The following is a 15,479-nucleotide window of genomic DNA, read 5'->3' as shown; positions in this document are numbered from 1 at the left end:
TGTTTATGCATTTATCAAGTAAATTACCTTAATCTTCATCAGATCACTCTGAGAAATGTTCATCTCAGGCAATCCAGATATGCGTCTGTAATAAGTGCATGCAAATCAGTGACAGTATCGACTCTTAAGTTAAACAGAATTTTATTTATTGGATCAGAGGTAAAAGAAGAGAACAAAGCTGCAGCACAAGAAATGATTTAGGCTGTTGATCTTGCAGCTCTTTTCAGGTTTCTTATGTGGGGCTGATGTGTCTTGTGTGGGTTAGAGCAACCTCTAATGTCAGATAGACCAGTTTAGGGTAGAAACTGTAGAAATCTAATGAGCAAAAACTGAACAAAGCCTTGCTCTTAGGAGAATTTTTTAAACTACAATAAAAGTTCCAGCAGTAGCTTTATGAAATATTTCTCTCTATCATCATGACCAATTTGACTCATGTTTGGCTATGAATACCTCCCTCCCTTGCACTGTAATTTTCTTTTAAAATCTACGAAGTACTTTCCCCACCCCCTGCTTTTTCTATCAGCTTTGTGGGGGCAGGAAAATTTGTCCTTCCTAAAGCCACTGCTCTGCATAACCTGAATTAGAAGCATGTGTCTTACTCTCTGTTGTGTAGATGACGGAAGTGCCGAGGGGGTACGCAGAGTGACCCCAGTGAGGAGGACCAGCATGTCGCTGGGCTGTGAGCTGGGCTGGCTCTCTACAGGCTGGGAGAAGAGACCCTGCTGCCCACTTGCTCCTTCCTTGTCTCCAGATCTTAGCCTGGAAATGCAGGCTTCCACATACTGTGGTTGTGTGTGCCATCCCATCCCAGATGAGGGATGGCAAGACCCTTGGGAAAGAGGATGAATTACCTGTAGCCTGTCACTTCTTTGTGCTTGAGGGACTCCTGGTGTCCCCCTCCTTTGGGAGAAGGAGAGCCAAAAAATTTCTTTTGGTGAGCCACCTCTCTCTCTGTGTCTCATTAAATATCTTCTGTAGGCACTCTGGGATGGCTGCCTGCCATTCTCTTATTTGAATTATGATAGAACTGATTTTTTTTCTTTGAGATCCCAAATCATCTGAACACATCATCCAAGATGCTTTACGTTTTTGATTTTCAAAGGTGTTTCTTCTTTGGCTTGTGCAGTGCTGTGGTTTGCTGGCACTGTTGAGATGCCCCTGTGCCGTCAGGGCTGGTTTTGTTCTGCCCTGTGAAATATTGACATTCCTGGTGCGGGCTTTTGCTGGTGTTAGCACGCATAGAAAAAAAAAAGACTGATTAAAGGTTTGCCACATGTTGCTCATCTGCGTGAGTTTTCTTTGTTCTGTGACTTTGGGCAGTCCTGTGTATCTGGCAGTATTTCTGGTTTGTGAGAACAGGGTCTGTCTGTCTTTCTTGATTCTCTTAGAAATGTGTGTGGTTTCTTTAATGTAGTAATTTTATTGAACAATTTTAAATGCAGTTCATACATGTATATGTGTATACTTGTTAAAAAGAAAAAAAAAAGTAGTAATGCTTTCCAGAAGGGAAAGAAATAGGAAGAAACACATTCAAACTGAAATACTATTTTCCCAAGGGATTTTCATAGCTATTGAAGTAATTCTTTCTTTGTGTTTTCCCTCTGTGTAACATGCATGCCTTCTTTCTTTTAATTCCAAGATGTAAATTGCTGCCATTATGTTCTGTATTCCTTAGGATTCTTGAAACATTTGTCTCAACTTAAATGCTAAGAGCCCCATAGCTTCTGAAGTCTACTAGAAATTGTGACTGTTTTCCCAACTTTTTCAGGCATTTCTTTCAGCTGCAGTCGCTTTTTGACTGTATTTAATCTAAGTACGTTTTAGCAACATTAACTGTGTACTGAATTTTCCATCACAGAAGCTTACTGAGAATTGATAAAATTGATAATAATTTAAAAAATTACCTGTAGCTGCTTACTGTTATTTGGTTACTATGAAAATTGCATGACAAAGTTCTGCAGTCTTTTAACCCCCTCAAGCAGAAATTTTTATCTTGAAAATTTATACACTTCTACGAAGAGCTATTCAGCGACCAGCATTTCACCTAGAACTAGTGTTTTGGAAGAAAGATGTAAAGGATCATTCCAGTCTGGTATTTTTATGTCTACTGGAAAAAAACCCAAGCCCCTGTGTTAAAAAATAAATATTTCTAAGCTCTTCCAGACCTGAGCATCATGTTGCAGCTCAGAGGAAAATTAAGCTGCAGTGATAAGAGAAGCAGCTGTGCTGAAAGGAAAATTGAGTGAAAAGGTTTAGCTTCATTATTTGGGGTGAAAGGGCTTTTTTGGACTTAAAGACACAGTTGACCACTTTCAGGTTGAGTGAAAAGTAGTCATCTAGAGAGTTTATCTCTTTGGTAATGGAAAAATAATCTCAAATATACGTGTCACGGACAGATAAAATGTTGTGAATGTTTGAAACAAGTTTTTGTAAAAAAACAACAAAAAAATTAAAAACGTAAAAACCATGTGTGATCCTAAGGTTTGATGATCCTTCTGGGTTCCTTTCAACTGGATATATTCTACAATTCTGTGATCCCCAAGGTTTTTCTAGTAATAAATTGATTGTATTTGTCCTACTTGTTTCATGGACTGCTAAGTAAAGCTAACCTTGTCAAAGAGGGTACATACTATGGTGCCCCAAATGAGTAACCTTTCTGGTTGGCTGGATCTGGCTGGGGGCTGTAAGCTGTGAATAATTAGATTGTAATTAAGATCTATTTATCACCTTTTCTCTTTCCAGCTAATTTAGGCAGTGATGTTAGGTAGATTATTTTGTTCTTTCTACTGTCAAAAATTTGTTGTTTGCAAATACTGCAGGATTTTTTTAAATGCTCCCATACACAGCTAAATATTCTTCTACCAAAAAAAATATCTTTTTTCTATATTTCCTATTTCACAGATAAGTTATGAAAGTATTTGTAAAAATCAAGACTAGCTAATCTTTACAGAGGAAATACGATCTTTAATGGGATTTTCCCCATTACATGTTGTAGTCTGGCTTGGGGGACAGCTACACCATCAATTTATGAGTTTCAGCCTCCTTGCTGTAACGTGTAGTAGTGCCACTGCTTCCCATCCTGCCTGTTGGGATCTCTGATGCATATGTCTTACACAGTTACTGGCCCCTCTGATTTGCTGACAGAAGCATTTTGAGTGGGACTTCCTGGGAACCTTCTTGTGGCATTATGCCATTGCAGAAAACTCCTGTGGAAGGTAAAGACATTTAAGGATTGATTTGTACTATTTTTAATAAAGCAGTGTCTGGAGGTACTGGAGCCTAAGGGGAAATTCAGAATATTTCTGGAAGAATCAGATGGATTCCAGATGTCTTTCCTTTTAACCCAGACCTCTAGCTGACCATGCTTTTCTGGTTAATTCCTCATAATAAATTACCTAATTTGGTGGATTGGTGAAGAAAGGCCTTGAGATGAAATGTATCAATTTTAGAAATACTTTTAATTTCCAACAAGTAGTCTGATGTAAAGGCTAGACTTGGGGGGGGGAGGGACAGGCGGAAGTAAGAAGAGTGAAGTTGTCATAGAAATAAAGCTGGATTCTGGCACCAATAGGCTTTAGAAGTGTAGTTTTGGACCACGTTTATAGGTCTTGGCTTGTCAGACCTAAGAGTAACTCCTGTGGAACATCTGAATGAAAGGAAAGATACCATAAAGGGAAATTAAGCCTGAGAAGAAAATGCCAACACTTTTTTTTTTCCCCATGCAGAATGCAGCTCTGGATCAGCTAAACAAAAGGGGAAAAAATATGCAAGGGACTCAAAAAGCAATATTCAACTTCCAGCTCTGGTTTTAATCTTGTGCATCCTTCTGTGTTTCCCTGCTAGCAACTAGAGGCCTTACAAGTGCTAAAGCACACGGGATTTCCAGTGGCAATAATCATATGTAACAAAGTTGGCTTGATGAAGTCATACTCACCAGGACAAAAAAGCTTTAACAGCTTTGCCTGAGCTGAACTCCCCTCTGCCCCTCTGAATTCCCCTGCAGACCTAAGGAAATGCTGCTCTGGGATATGAGCGCTGTACCGCCATATGATGGACATCCTCAGGGGTCATTATGATGCAGTGTGGAGCAATCAGTGGGCCGCCCTGGATGGGCTGCACTTATGCAGGTGTGCAGATCCCCTGGAGCAGCCTGGCTGAGGAAAGGGCTGGCCAGGCGGTCTTCTTTCTGCAACAACTTTTTCTGAATGCAGCATTTGTAACAGGCTGTTTCCTGCCCAGTTTGGTTACTGCGCAGATAAAATGCGTTTGATATCCTCTTAATTCATTATTACTTTTTTTTTATATGCTCAGCTTTATTACTTCTGAGTAGCAAGTGGATAGTAAGAGGAGTATAATTTTTAACTTTCCTTGCTTCTTTTCAGCCTGACTTGCTGCTGAACTACTTAAATGTAACCACTGTATCTGTTTTCCCTGACATCGTGGCACTATTATTTATGCTTCCCAGTGAAATCCCCAACAGATGAAAATCTCTTTGACATCTGCCTTTGACTTACGAAGAGTCTATAATTTGATACTATGCATCTTTTTGGATGTGTATGCCTTCGATTTTAGGATTTTAGAGAAGTGGAAAACATCTTTCCCCTTTCCCCCCCAGCTGTTAAAGTGATTAACGTGTGTGTGGTATTTGGCGTGTCTGTGAGTTTTTTAATTTTATACCATGTGTAAGGATTTGCAGGTGAAGTGTAACAACACGGAATTCATTGCACTCTACTTACAGACTTCTGTTTTTATCTGTTTGTCTATTCTAGCAGTACCGATGAGCACTGAGCAGTAAGGTAGTAGAGGACTGTCAAAACCACACTGCAGAGTCGCTAAATTGGTTCTCAACTTCCCAGGCTCCTCCTTTGTTTTTAACGACATTGTTTCCACAGTGAGAAATCTCTTTGCATTGCTATTCACTGGAGCAGGAACATTAATCATAATTTGTGGATGTGTGCCTACCCACCTTCATTCTTCTTGCCACTCTTGTGGCTCCAGCTCCTGTCTTGTGTACCTTGGCCCATCCTGAGCAGCTCCGTAGCCCATCTGGTTTTCACCCACTTGCAAGAAGCAACCTCCATGCTGAAGCCATCATGCCAGGGCTGGAACCACAAGGCTGATTTACAGTTCTCTTACCTGAGAGGTTGGGCTGTTATACCTGCATTTCCTGATTTGATTGCATTTGTAATGACGTGTTTCTGTGTAATAACAAGAAGGTGTGATTTCAACACAGGTAGGTGTTGCCTGCTCCGGCTGGCTTCAGCCTCGAAGCAGAGGTGTAAATACATGAAAGAAAATAAAATGTGTGAGGATGCAGTAGCAAGAGTTTAAGCCTGGATGAACAACTGGAATATGAACCTTCTGGGTACACCCAAAACATGTGGTGGTGGTTTGGTAGCTGAGGCTGAAGCCTGTGCTTCCACAGCCTTATTGCCACTTTTACTTAAATTAGTTAAAAGCCTTTACAAAATCAGACAGACATATGTGAAGATCTGTCTGAAAGGTTCCTTTAGCTAAGAGCATGAGAGACTAGTTGCTGGTTGCTTGCAGTGAGTAAGAGAAGACGTTTTCCATACAACTGGGTCTGGATCTGAAGGGAGCTTGTTCTGTGTGTAAAGGAGAAATCTGCTCAGAAATCTGCTCTGGTATCTGTGTCAATGCAGGACTCAGTCCTCAGGTTAGATTGGAATGATGGTCTGCATTTTCTTACAAGTCAAGTACTTTCCAACATGGAAGGAAAAAAAAGTTGCCTTGAACTTTTCTGAGCACCAGGAGTAGCAGCATGAAATGGATTTTAGTACTTCCTTATTTGAAAAAAAAAACAAACAAGAAAAAACCCACAGTTGCTGTTTAGGAGCAGCTGAAGCAGTGTTGGGAACTGGGGACAAAAGAAAAGGAGACTTGAAATAAGTTATAGTTAAAGTCTTCTCTCCGGCCTTGACAGATGCCCTATTTCCCCAGATTTTTGACTTCTCTCCCCAGTCACACTACCCAGATGATTCCTGATCTTGCTATCCAGCTATTAATGTGGCTCAAGACTGTTAATGCCTAAGCTGTGCTATTTACCTGTAAAGCTGAACTGCAAAAAACCTCCATTTTTTAGACGATTTGAATAATTTATTCTTGGTAAAAGGATTAGGAAAAGACTTCTGATTTACAGAAATAAAACCTTACATTTCAGTGAATGACACTAGACATGGTGGTTCTTGATTTAAATTCTCATGCAGTAATTTTAAAGATCTTTTTCAAATACTTAAGGTGTACCTTTGAAAACAACAAAATTTTAACAGAATGGAAAATACTTATTTTTTGGTAGCTAGCTGTTTGTTTCCTTGAGTTTTTAGTAAATAATTTCTGGTGAATTTGCAGTGTTTGTTGTTGAATGTAAAATTGCTAGTATGACTGCTTGAGATGTGCCTCTCTTATGGTTCCAGTGTTGCAGAAATGAAGTCTGTTTGGACCTGTCATAACTGAAAGATGAATCCTGGGTTTGTTACAAAGGCATTCAGAATTTCCATAGTGCATATGGGAAGTGAAACTTCCTGTATATGCAGTTGAATTGTGGTAGGTGCTGGAAAGCAGGTAATGAGCTCTGCACACCAGTTCTGATATCACTTGTCACTCTTCTGATCAATGTGCTGAAAGCAACCTCATGTAGCTTCCCTTTTGGAGACCACATTTTGAAAACCATTTATTTTATATTTTCTTCCATAAATTTTTTTCATGTGTGCCACACACACATTGCTCAGTTTTGTGTTAGTTGACTTTCTTAGGTAATCCTGTTCAGAAACTGTCTTGTCACAACAGCTTTGAAACCTTAAACAAAAGTATATGAGAAATAATTTGACTGTGATAGTGGTTGCAAGACATAATGGACACCATTCCCCTTATGTATAGTATTTATGAACCCCACGATGTTATGGTGTTTTGATTTAATTTTCAGTTCTACCCAGTTCCTAGAATAAACTGCAGAGCCCCTTCTTTTTAATTGACCTGTTTCTTTGACCTCAGAACCATGATGCATTTTAAAGTGGATATCATCATTGTGATGGATTTTTTGCATATTCAGTTTATTAAGGATAGACCTAAGCAAATGCCATCTTAGATGGACTAAGATGTCTGTAGCGCTTGCACTTTGTCCCTAAAGGGGAGGCAGACAATATCAGAATATGCAGGAAACATTTGATAAAGGAGCACCTGCTTTTAAGTGCTCGATTTGTAAGATTTGGTCACCTTGCTCATGAACATGGTATAGTATTTCAAACATTGTATTCTCCCTTTCCATTGAGAAGGAAAAGAATACTGGACCGTAGACAATCTGAAAGTGAAAAAGCGATATCCATATATTGCATTTAGAGAAATATACACCAAAAAGGAGGTAAATTTATTGGAAATTTGTGGGCTCTATTCATAAAGTTATAACATCTCTGATTTTAGTTTGCAAATAGGGTGCACAGCTGCAGGTTTTGTTTGTGCTTGTGCTATTGGAGTATTTTGAGCTGGACCAAGAATATGTGCTGTAGGGATGAGATAATGCCAAGTATGAACTAGATGAGCTGATGTAATTTCACAGGTTTTGTGAGTTTTCTAACAATTGTATGCTCTTCCCCTCTTCCTCCGTCTCCTCCTTCTTCCTGGGAGTGTAGTACTGATAGATGCCTGCCAAGCTGTCGGAAGAAAATTTGGGAAAAATACGATGAAGTGTAAACTGCTTCACAGACATCTTGAATGTTGGTGGAGACTGGAAGTGCATGAGCAGAAATCCAGTGTCCTCTGTTAACGAGAGGAAAGCTGGTGGAGGGGCCTGGGGAACTGATGGCCAGTGTGAGATTTTGGGCCATGTGAGTGCATGGAGGAGCAAGGCAAGGATACAGTAAAGGGAAGAGGGCATCAAGCATGAAGAATAGACTAGTATGCTTCCATGATCCTTCCCATCACCAGGAGGTCCATAATCTATTGGCAGATCTCAAGAAAATTGCAAAGAGGGGTAGGATTCTCAAAGGTAATTCCTGCAAGTGGCGTGGCTGAACTGAGGAGCAGGAGGAAAGCTAAAGGCCCTTCCTGGCCACCAGGTGCTGCGTTCTGACCAGCAGGGAGCAGAGTGCTGGGGAAGCTGAGCACATGGGTCCACACACAGTCAGATCTCATTAATTCAGCAGCTCATAAAGCAACTTGTTTTGATTAACTCAAATTTATGTCTGTGAACATAGTGTGCAAGATAAATTTTTTACTTGTGTTTCACTTGGTATGGCAGCTGGGGAACCTGCTCTGAGATCATCATCCTGCCTCTTCCCTGCTAGTGGATGGGAGAGTGCCCATGTTTCCAGAGCAGCACCCTAACCTGATTCTGATAAACAGGTAACTAAATAAACAGCCCCGCCTTTATTGCTCAAATGCAGCAGCTGGACCTTGTAAGATGCTTGGCTAAAATGGAGAGATGTTAATTCCATTTACTAATTGATTTTACTTTTGAACTTCCTTTATTTTCAGCTACGCGTAGCAATAGACATAAGAGGGAGAGGGGGGAAAACAAAACAAAAATCAAGTGAAGGCATTTTGTCTCCTCCTTTCCAGACTGATTCCCTTTGTGCCAGTTTGGACTTCCCTGCAGGCAGGCTTATCTGTGTGTAGGGCAGGTTTGTGCTAGCCTCTCTCCCAGATAACATGTGCCTCAGTAGGATGTGTGCCCTGCCTCCTGTCTCTTCCTTGCCCCATGCGACTGGCCTCGAGAGCAGAGCAGCACTGGGATTGGGTATTGGAATTGGTTTCTAGAGCTCAGGCGCAGTGACCTTTGGGACACGGTGGCCCTTGGACCTTGTGGCATGCTGTGAAATTTGTGTGAAGGCGCACATTGGTGTGAGGGGATGAGCAAGTCTCTGTTCCTGAGAAGTGAAATTTCACTGACCTGGTCCCAAGGTGGTTTGGCACCTTGAGTTTCTGCTCAAGCAAAAATACGTTTTGCCTTTTTGTCTCTTTCATGTAAGAGAAATGTCACAGAATAAATTTGAGGGAATTAACCCGTTTGAAGTGTTTGAGATGCGCTCTGTGGGGAAATGGTGAAAACCTTCTCTACAACTACATAGGTCTCTTTCTTCTCAAAATCCCTCCTTTTTTTGATGTCTCCCTGATCCTGGTCCAGAACCACTACTCTGGCTACAGCCTCACCACTCTCTGTACCCAGTCTTGGGGACAGTTTGGTAGCCCCCTTTTCTGTATTCTCATTTTGATGTCTGTTCCTTCCTTCCTTCCTTCCTTCCTTCCTTCCTTCCTTCCTTCTTTTCTTCCTTCTTTCCTTCCTTCCTTCCATGGCCATGGCAGCTCTACAGTATGAGCATGAGCACCCAGGCCAACTACCTCCAGCTTTGCCAGTCTGTATCCTGAACTCTTCAACTTTCCGCCAGTGCCACTCTCCCTCTATTCCCCTCTATGTGGGTCTCCACTTACAGCAACCAGTGCACCAAAGGCTGGTTATTGTCGAGAAGTGAAAATTGTTCCTCAGGTTGGTGTTTTGCCTAAAGTGAAGGCTCGGCCTTCTCTCACTGCCAATTTTTTTGTCCTATTTCTCTTAACTTCACATTTTTAATTAATATATCATATTTCTTACCTGGCTGAGGCAAAATACATTCCTTTTGCCTCAGTAGTCTGGTTTGTTTGTTTGTTCGTTGTCTTTTTATTGCCCTCTCCTTCTCAGTCCTGGAGATGAATTTTGAGGGGTTTGTTTTTTCTGTCCATATTCCAAGTTCCAGCAGTTTTCCTGTCAGAACCCATTCTGCAACAGGAATGAGGGGTTTTATTATTACAAGAAGTAGGTTTTTTTGGTGAGAATCTTGCCAGATTGCCATCCCTGGCAAATGTTACAGGTCAGAAACAGAGAAAAAAGGCTTTCAAACTTTGTGGTTTATGCCTTTTTATCGTCCTTTTCATTGCCTTGGTCTTATGTGTGTATTTTTGGTCATGAATCCAAATTTTTACCCAATGAAATTTTCAGTTAAATGCACAAGATTGTTTAACAGTTAAGTAACTTTCACAGCACTTTGGTTTGCCTTTTTTTTGTAATCTACATTTCAAAACATTTACAGTCTATAAATCTCTGCCTTCTCATAGTTCTGACACTATACCTTTTTGGTGAGGTAAGTGGAGCAAAAGGATATCTAGCCTGAGGAATAAATATTTTCTGTTCTCTTTCCAAATTCGAATGTCCTGGGTTTATTCTTACATGTTGTTTTTCTCCCCCTTGCTATCCAAGACTGGCTGTAGAAGGTAAACACTGGGGGAGCTGAATGAGATTACAGCATCACTTTGGTAACCTTTCTTAGTGAATGGGCAGTTGATCTGTCCATAATGCAAAGCACTTAATGTATTGAAGCGTCTAAGAAAGCAAGCTACTAGTTCACCACTTAGGGTTCAATTTCCGGATAATAACATTTATTTATAGGGAAAAAAGACTTAGTTCTGCGATGGTAAAGTAGATATTGTCACTCAAAGCACAGTCTTTTTATTAACCTCAGATTTATATGGTTAAGTAATTGTTGTATTAGTAGCATTTCTTGAGTGGTAATGTGGAAAAAAAATAAGACAGATGCCTGTGTACAATGTGCTCCTTGTTTATTTATCTGTAGTAGGCTGGGGCTAAATTGGCCCACTGTCAGGGGGCTGTGAGTGATAGTCAGCTTGAGCTCAGCTGCCTGAAGCTTGAAACGCTGAGACTCATGGGCAATATGTGCCACGTATTTCTTTGTGTGTATGTCTGTCTGTCCTTTCCTGTGCATAGCAAAAGGTAGGGGAAAGACTTGTGCATAAGTGCCAAATACTGAATTTAGTTTTTCTTGAATAAATTGGTTGACTGAAAAAACTGTTGCTTTCTGCTTTTTGTTTGTATGTGCCTGTGGAAGCAAAACATATTTCTCTGGAACAGGAAAGCATATAATATTGAATGAATGCATAGCTTGGTAGTAACACATACAGAATGCTTGGAGGTACTTTTTTTCTTACTGTTCAGATTTTGAAACTAAGGAAAATTCTTCTAATATATCCATTTCTACTCTGTTCCAATTTCCACAGCATTTTAAATTAGAAATGTCATAAATTTGGTATGAAGCTAAAAGCTTGTTACGAAGTAAGACAGGAGGATATTCATAAAAGGAAGAATATTTAATCTATCTTCTTCATGGCCATTTTCTTAAACCTGAAGTAAACATGGTGAAATTGAGTGAATTTCTATTAAGCAGACTCCTCTGCTTTCAAGTCACGTTCAGAACAGACAATTGATGGCATATTTCCAGCTGGCAGAGCTGTCGAAAGGTAGCATGCGACTTCAACTCCATTTTTTCCCCTTTTCAACATATGATTGTGCAAGTCTCACCAAATTCATCAGAGAGTAAATATTCCTTCAGTATGTAAAATAAAGAATAGATCTGCGAGCTGGATTCAGTGAGTAAACAGATTTTTATCATACTAGAGAGTTTTCTTCAATAGTGCAGGTGCTTTACACACACATTTTTTTAAAAGATATGATGATCAACTTGGTGTCAACTGTTGGAGTCAATACAAAGTCCCATAAGTCTTCTTTTGCTTTTTAGAGTTTTTTGTGGAGGGGAAGGGTAGGGATAGGATAAGGGGTTTGCACAGTGAGTATTTTCTAAAGCCCATTTAAATCTGTCGTCTTTTTCAGAAATAGGAAAAAACTTCACCTCATTTTGGTGGCTGTTATTTTTTCCACATAAGGTACTTAGGGACTAATAAAGGTGTTTTCGTTTTCTGCTGGTCCTGCCTTGATCATGTTTTGCCAGGTATTAACTGCTTGTGTGAACATTAGCAGCTTCTCACAGCCTTCCCCTCCTGTAAAATAGTGGGAGGTGATAATCTGACCCAAATAAGTAAGTAACAAAATCTACTTGCCTCCATGTCTAACTGATGGCTAGAGTCCTGCCTCTCCCCTCTGGAAATAACTCTGTACCCCTGGGGCTGTTTCGGTGCCTGAGAGCATTGCAGCATCCTGGGAGCACTTCAGAGGACTAAAGCAGACTGCAGCAGCACTGTGGATGTAAGGTCTGTGGGCACTACCAGCTTGCCAGATTTTGAGCAGAGACTCAGTATAAGACTCAGTGTTGGGAGTACGTAGCTCTCAGTGTAAACCGCCGGTTGCGTGGTATTTTAAGAGCAAGGTGCATTTGCTCAATGCTTTCCCTGTGAACATTGACACCTAGCGAAAACAGCTAACGTCAACCCAAAACAAGCCTTGTGACTGCCTGTGGTTTCGTTCGGTCACATACCAGAGACGAAAAATCATTGGATTGCTCTTTCCTGACATGTACTCCTTGAATGGAGTTGGTGTAAATTTAGTCAGTTCACTTTGTTGAGTATCAAGAGCAGTGTGATATGTAAATAAAGCTTTATCAGAGATAGATTTAAAATTCCACAGTTGGCAAGGAAGCGTTAGCAGTGTAATATAATACAAATATTTACACAGTAACTTCTAAGTCTTCAATAAGTGCTTAATATTTGAAATATGTGTTGTGAAAACATTGACTGATTAAGCCGTACCATTGCTGCTACATCTGTATGCAGCAACTTGTTATGGCTGGGATGCAGGAATCACTGGGAGGAGTAGGTCACCCAGCAATGCAAAGGCATTTTAACAAGTCACCCTTCCCCCCCCCCCCTTTAATTAGGATTCAGCACGATCTGCTCTCCCAAGGTACATATAGCTCCATCCCTGCATCCTGTTGGAGCCGCTGCTCTCAGAAGCTGTTGCATTCATGTAACGTGACTGGATGTGATCACGTGCCCAGTGCATCTTAAGAGTGCTCCAGTAGCAAAATTGAGATAACCGAGTTCGTGCCTGCCCACAACATGGCGTGTAATCCTTCCTAGTCTGACCCTCCTCCTTGTGTCTTTCATGGCCATTTTATAAGGAATTGCTATGGACTGAAATGATGGATTGTTAATCTTTTGTTTGCCCGCAGCGTCAAAGGAATGGTGCTGGACTCTAACTGGTCTGCTTGTTTTGCTGGGAGCAGAGGCTGGTGCCAGGGGAGATGCTCTCTTTGGGTAGATATTTCTGCCTTGCCTAGTCCATCACTACATTCAGCCTCCAGTTCCAGTATTACTCATGAATAAGCTCACAAAACAGTAGAATCAATAGACTGCAAATTAAAATAAACAGAAACACAGCTCCTAAACTTGCTTGGATGATTCTCTGCTGCCACCTCATTTGCCAAGAGACTGCAAGAGCTGATCCATGCCTAAAAATGTACTGCTGCTGTACAGTCTTCCCCCTCCCCCCCCCCCCCTTTTCTGGCTACTCTGTTTTGCCTTCTGCAAGCATACAACAAAGCTGAAAAACAGAGTGGTTAGTTCTGTGCTTGAAGTGTGAAGGTCAGGTTGAGTTTATTGTAGGTGGTGTGGATATGATCTATCCTAAAAATCACAGACTTGATCACAGTCTGCCTTCAAAACCATCACTTCACTGTGATGTTGCTAGATATGATTTAACCAGTTCCTGAAACGTTTTGCCATAAAGCTGTTGTTGATAAGCTCTGCTCTGTCTAGACCCCTGTGACAATTTCATTTCACTAAACCCATTGTTTTCCACAGAGAAGCTAACAGGCAGCTTCTGTCCAGCCTACAGTCTTTTCCCTATGATGTGGCTAGTCATGCAGGAAACCCAGCCCACATAATAAAGTGCCACCTCTTTTCCTACTGCAGACTGATGGAAATAACCAGCACCTGATGCTGATGGTGTGTGGGGAGGTATCTAGCAGCCTATGCTTCTGCCCACTCTGTAGGCAGCTGCCGTGCTGCCTGGCTCAGCCTTTGGAAGGGCTGGAGATAGGCATTGCTGTATGGGGCCCACAGAGATGGTGGTAACATGCAAAGCTAGATTTTGCAAGAGAAAGGTGAAGTAGCAGATGATGCCATCAAAACCTGATGTTGGGGATGTTGCTGAGGATAGTTTAGCAGGTGGGTGTGGTGTGAAGCGTGCCTGCAAAAATCTGTTCTAAGGTAAGGCTGTAACACCTGCCCATCCCAATAATAGGAACAGGATGATTGCAGTGACCTTAGCTTGCAGATGAAGAGGGGTTGGAGTTTGCAGAGAAATGATGCAATTCTCATACTGTTCATGATGTTTTTGCAAGGCTAAAAGCAAATAATCTTGAAATGAGCTGGCAGGTTTATGATTGGGTTTTATGAGCTTTTATGATGTTTATAATCTGACATTGAACTTGCAGTTTAAGAGGTGAAAGGTTTAAAGGAACACAGTAGCAAAGGTGTACCACTGAATTTCTTCTGGGTGTAATTTTAATGTATGGCTTAGATGCTTCCCTGATGTGGTAGGTTTGCTAAAGTATGGATGATGTAGTTCACAGTGCATGTGTCACTGAGTAAAACTGACTCCATCCATATCTAGTGTTCCACAGAGGGAAGAATTGAACAGAAAATGTGATTTTTGCTTTTCTAAGGATGGACATGGACTGGATGTAACTGCCTTGTGTGGTGTAGCCACCTAGGCCCCAAAATGCAGCCTTTGTCTTTCCATTTAAATCCCAGGCTCAGAAATATGGTATATTATTGCCCATGTCTGCTTGGTATTTTTTAGTTGTTTTTCTGGTATCGGTAAAAATCTGAGGTTCCCTGCAATCTTTAAACTGGAATTCTTAAATTATGACCTTTCCCCACGGTCCTTTTGGAAAAAGTAATACTTTTTTTTCCTGCCCCCTGTCTTCTGATTCTGCATCCGCTTATTTTGAGAGATATGTGCTTCAGAGGTCCTGCCTGCAGATGTTTGCATATGTACAGCACAAGCCTGTTCTTACTTAACTATCCATTTCTGTTTTCCTGTGTTATCTTGCATTGCTCTACGGGGCTCGGTGAGCCGCAGGTTTGCTGCTGGCTAGCTTTTTGAGGTTTCTGCTATGCACACTACTGTATTTGTCTCCCGGTTCTTTGATTTGTAATGTTTTGCGTTTGATTGCTGAAGAAGGTATAAACAAGCCTGTCAAAAGCCTTGTTTACCGCGCAGATTCTGTGGGGGTGGCTGGTGGCCTCAGACCCTAAAATAGATATGGCAATGAACTGAACGGCTTAAAATGCTGAGAATTTAATTTGATCTTTCTTGTTGCCTTAAATATTGGGACTGAATGAGGATTTCTCTAACAGAACAGAAGGTGAACATGTTGGTATGTGACAGTAATAGAAGGGTCCAGACCTGCTGTCATTGAGATGCTCTTCTGCAATCAGAGGCTGGGCTTGGCCATTGGGTAGCGACTTGTCTTCTTTAAGTCATTGTACCTGGGGAGGGGAGTGCTATATCCTCTGATGCTGCAGCATCCATGGAAGCAGTTGTTCTGAAATGGTTCCCTGGATCCTCTTGTGGGATAGCCACTCTAGGAAAATCTGAAGCAGTCCCTCACAGTTTTAGCATCTGTTTTATGCTGGCTTTGCAAAGGAAGAAAGAAGGAACTGCAAAATCACACAGG

The 15,479-nt window shown here is 41.2% G+C and overlaps 1 protein-coding gene across 2 annotated transcripts in view; it reads left to right on the top strand.

The window, feature by feature from the left end:
• Window positions 1-15,479, top strand: part of JARID2 (jumonji and AT-rich interaction domain containing 2) — a 216,039-nt gene that overhangs the window by 66,425 nt on the left and 134,135 nt on the right. The gene's annotated exons all lie outside the window — the stretch shown is intronic.

The sequence above is a fragment of the Pseudopipra pipra genome, chromosome 1, assembly GCF_036250125.1.
Source record: "Pseudopipra pipra isolate bDixPip1 chromosome 1, bDixPip1.hap1, whole genome shotgun sequence".
In the NCBI taxonomy this organism is placed as follows: domain Eukaryota; kingdom Metazoa; phylum Chordata; class Aves; order Passeriformes; family Pipridae; genus Pseudopipra; species Pseudopipra pipra.
This window is presented reverse-complemented; position numbering and strand designations above follow the sequence as displayed.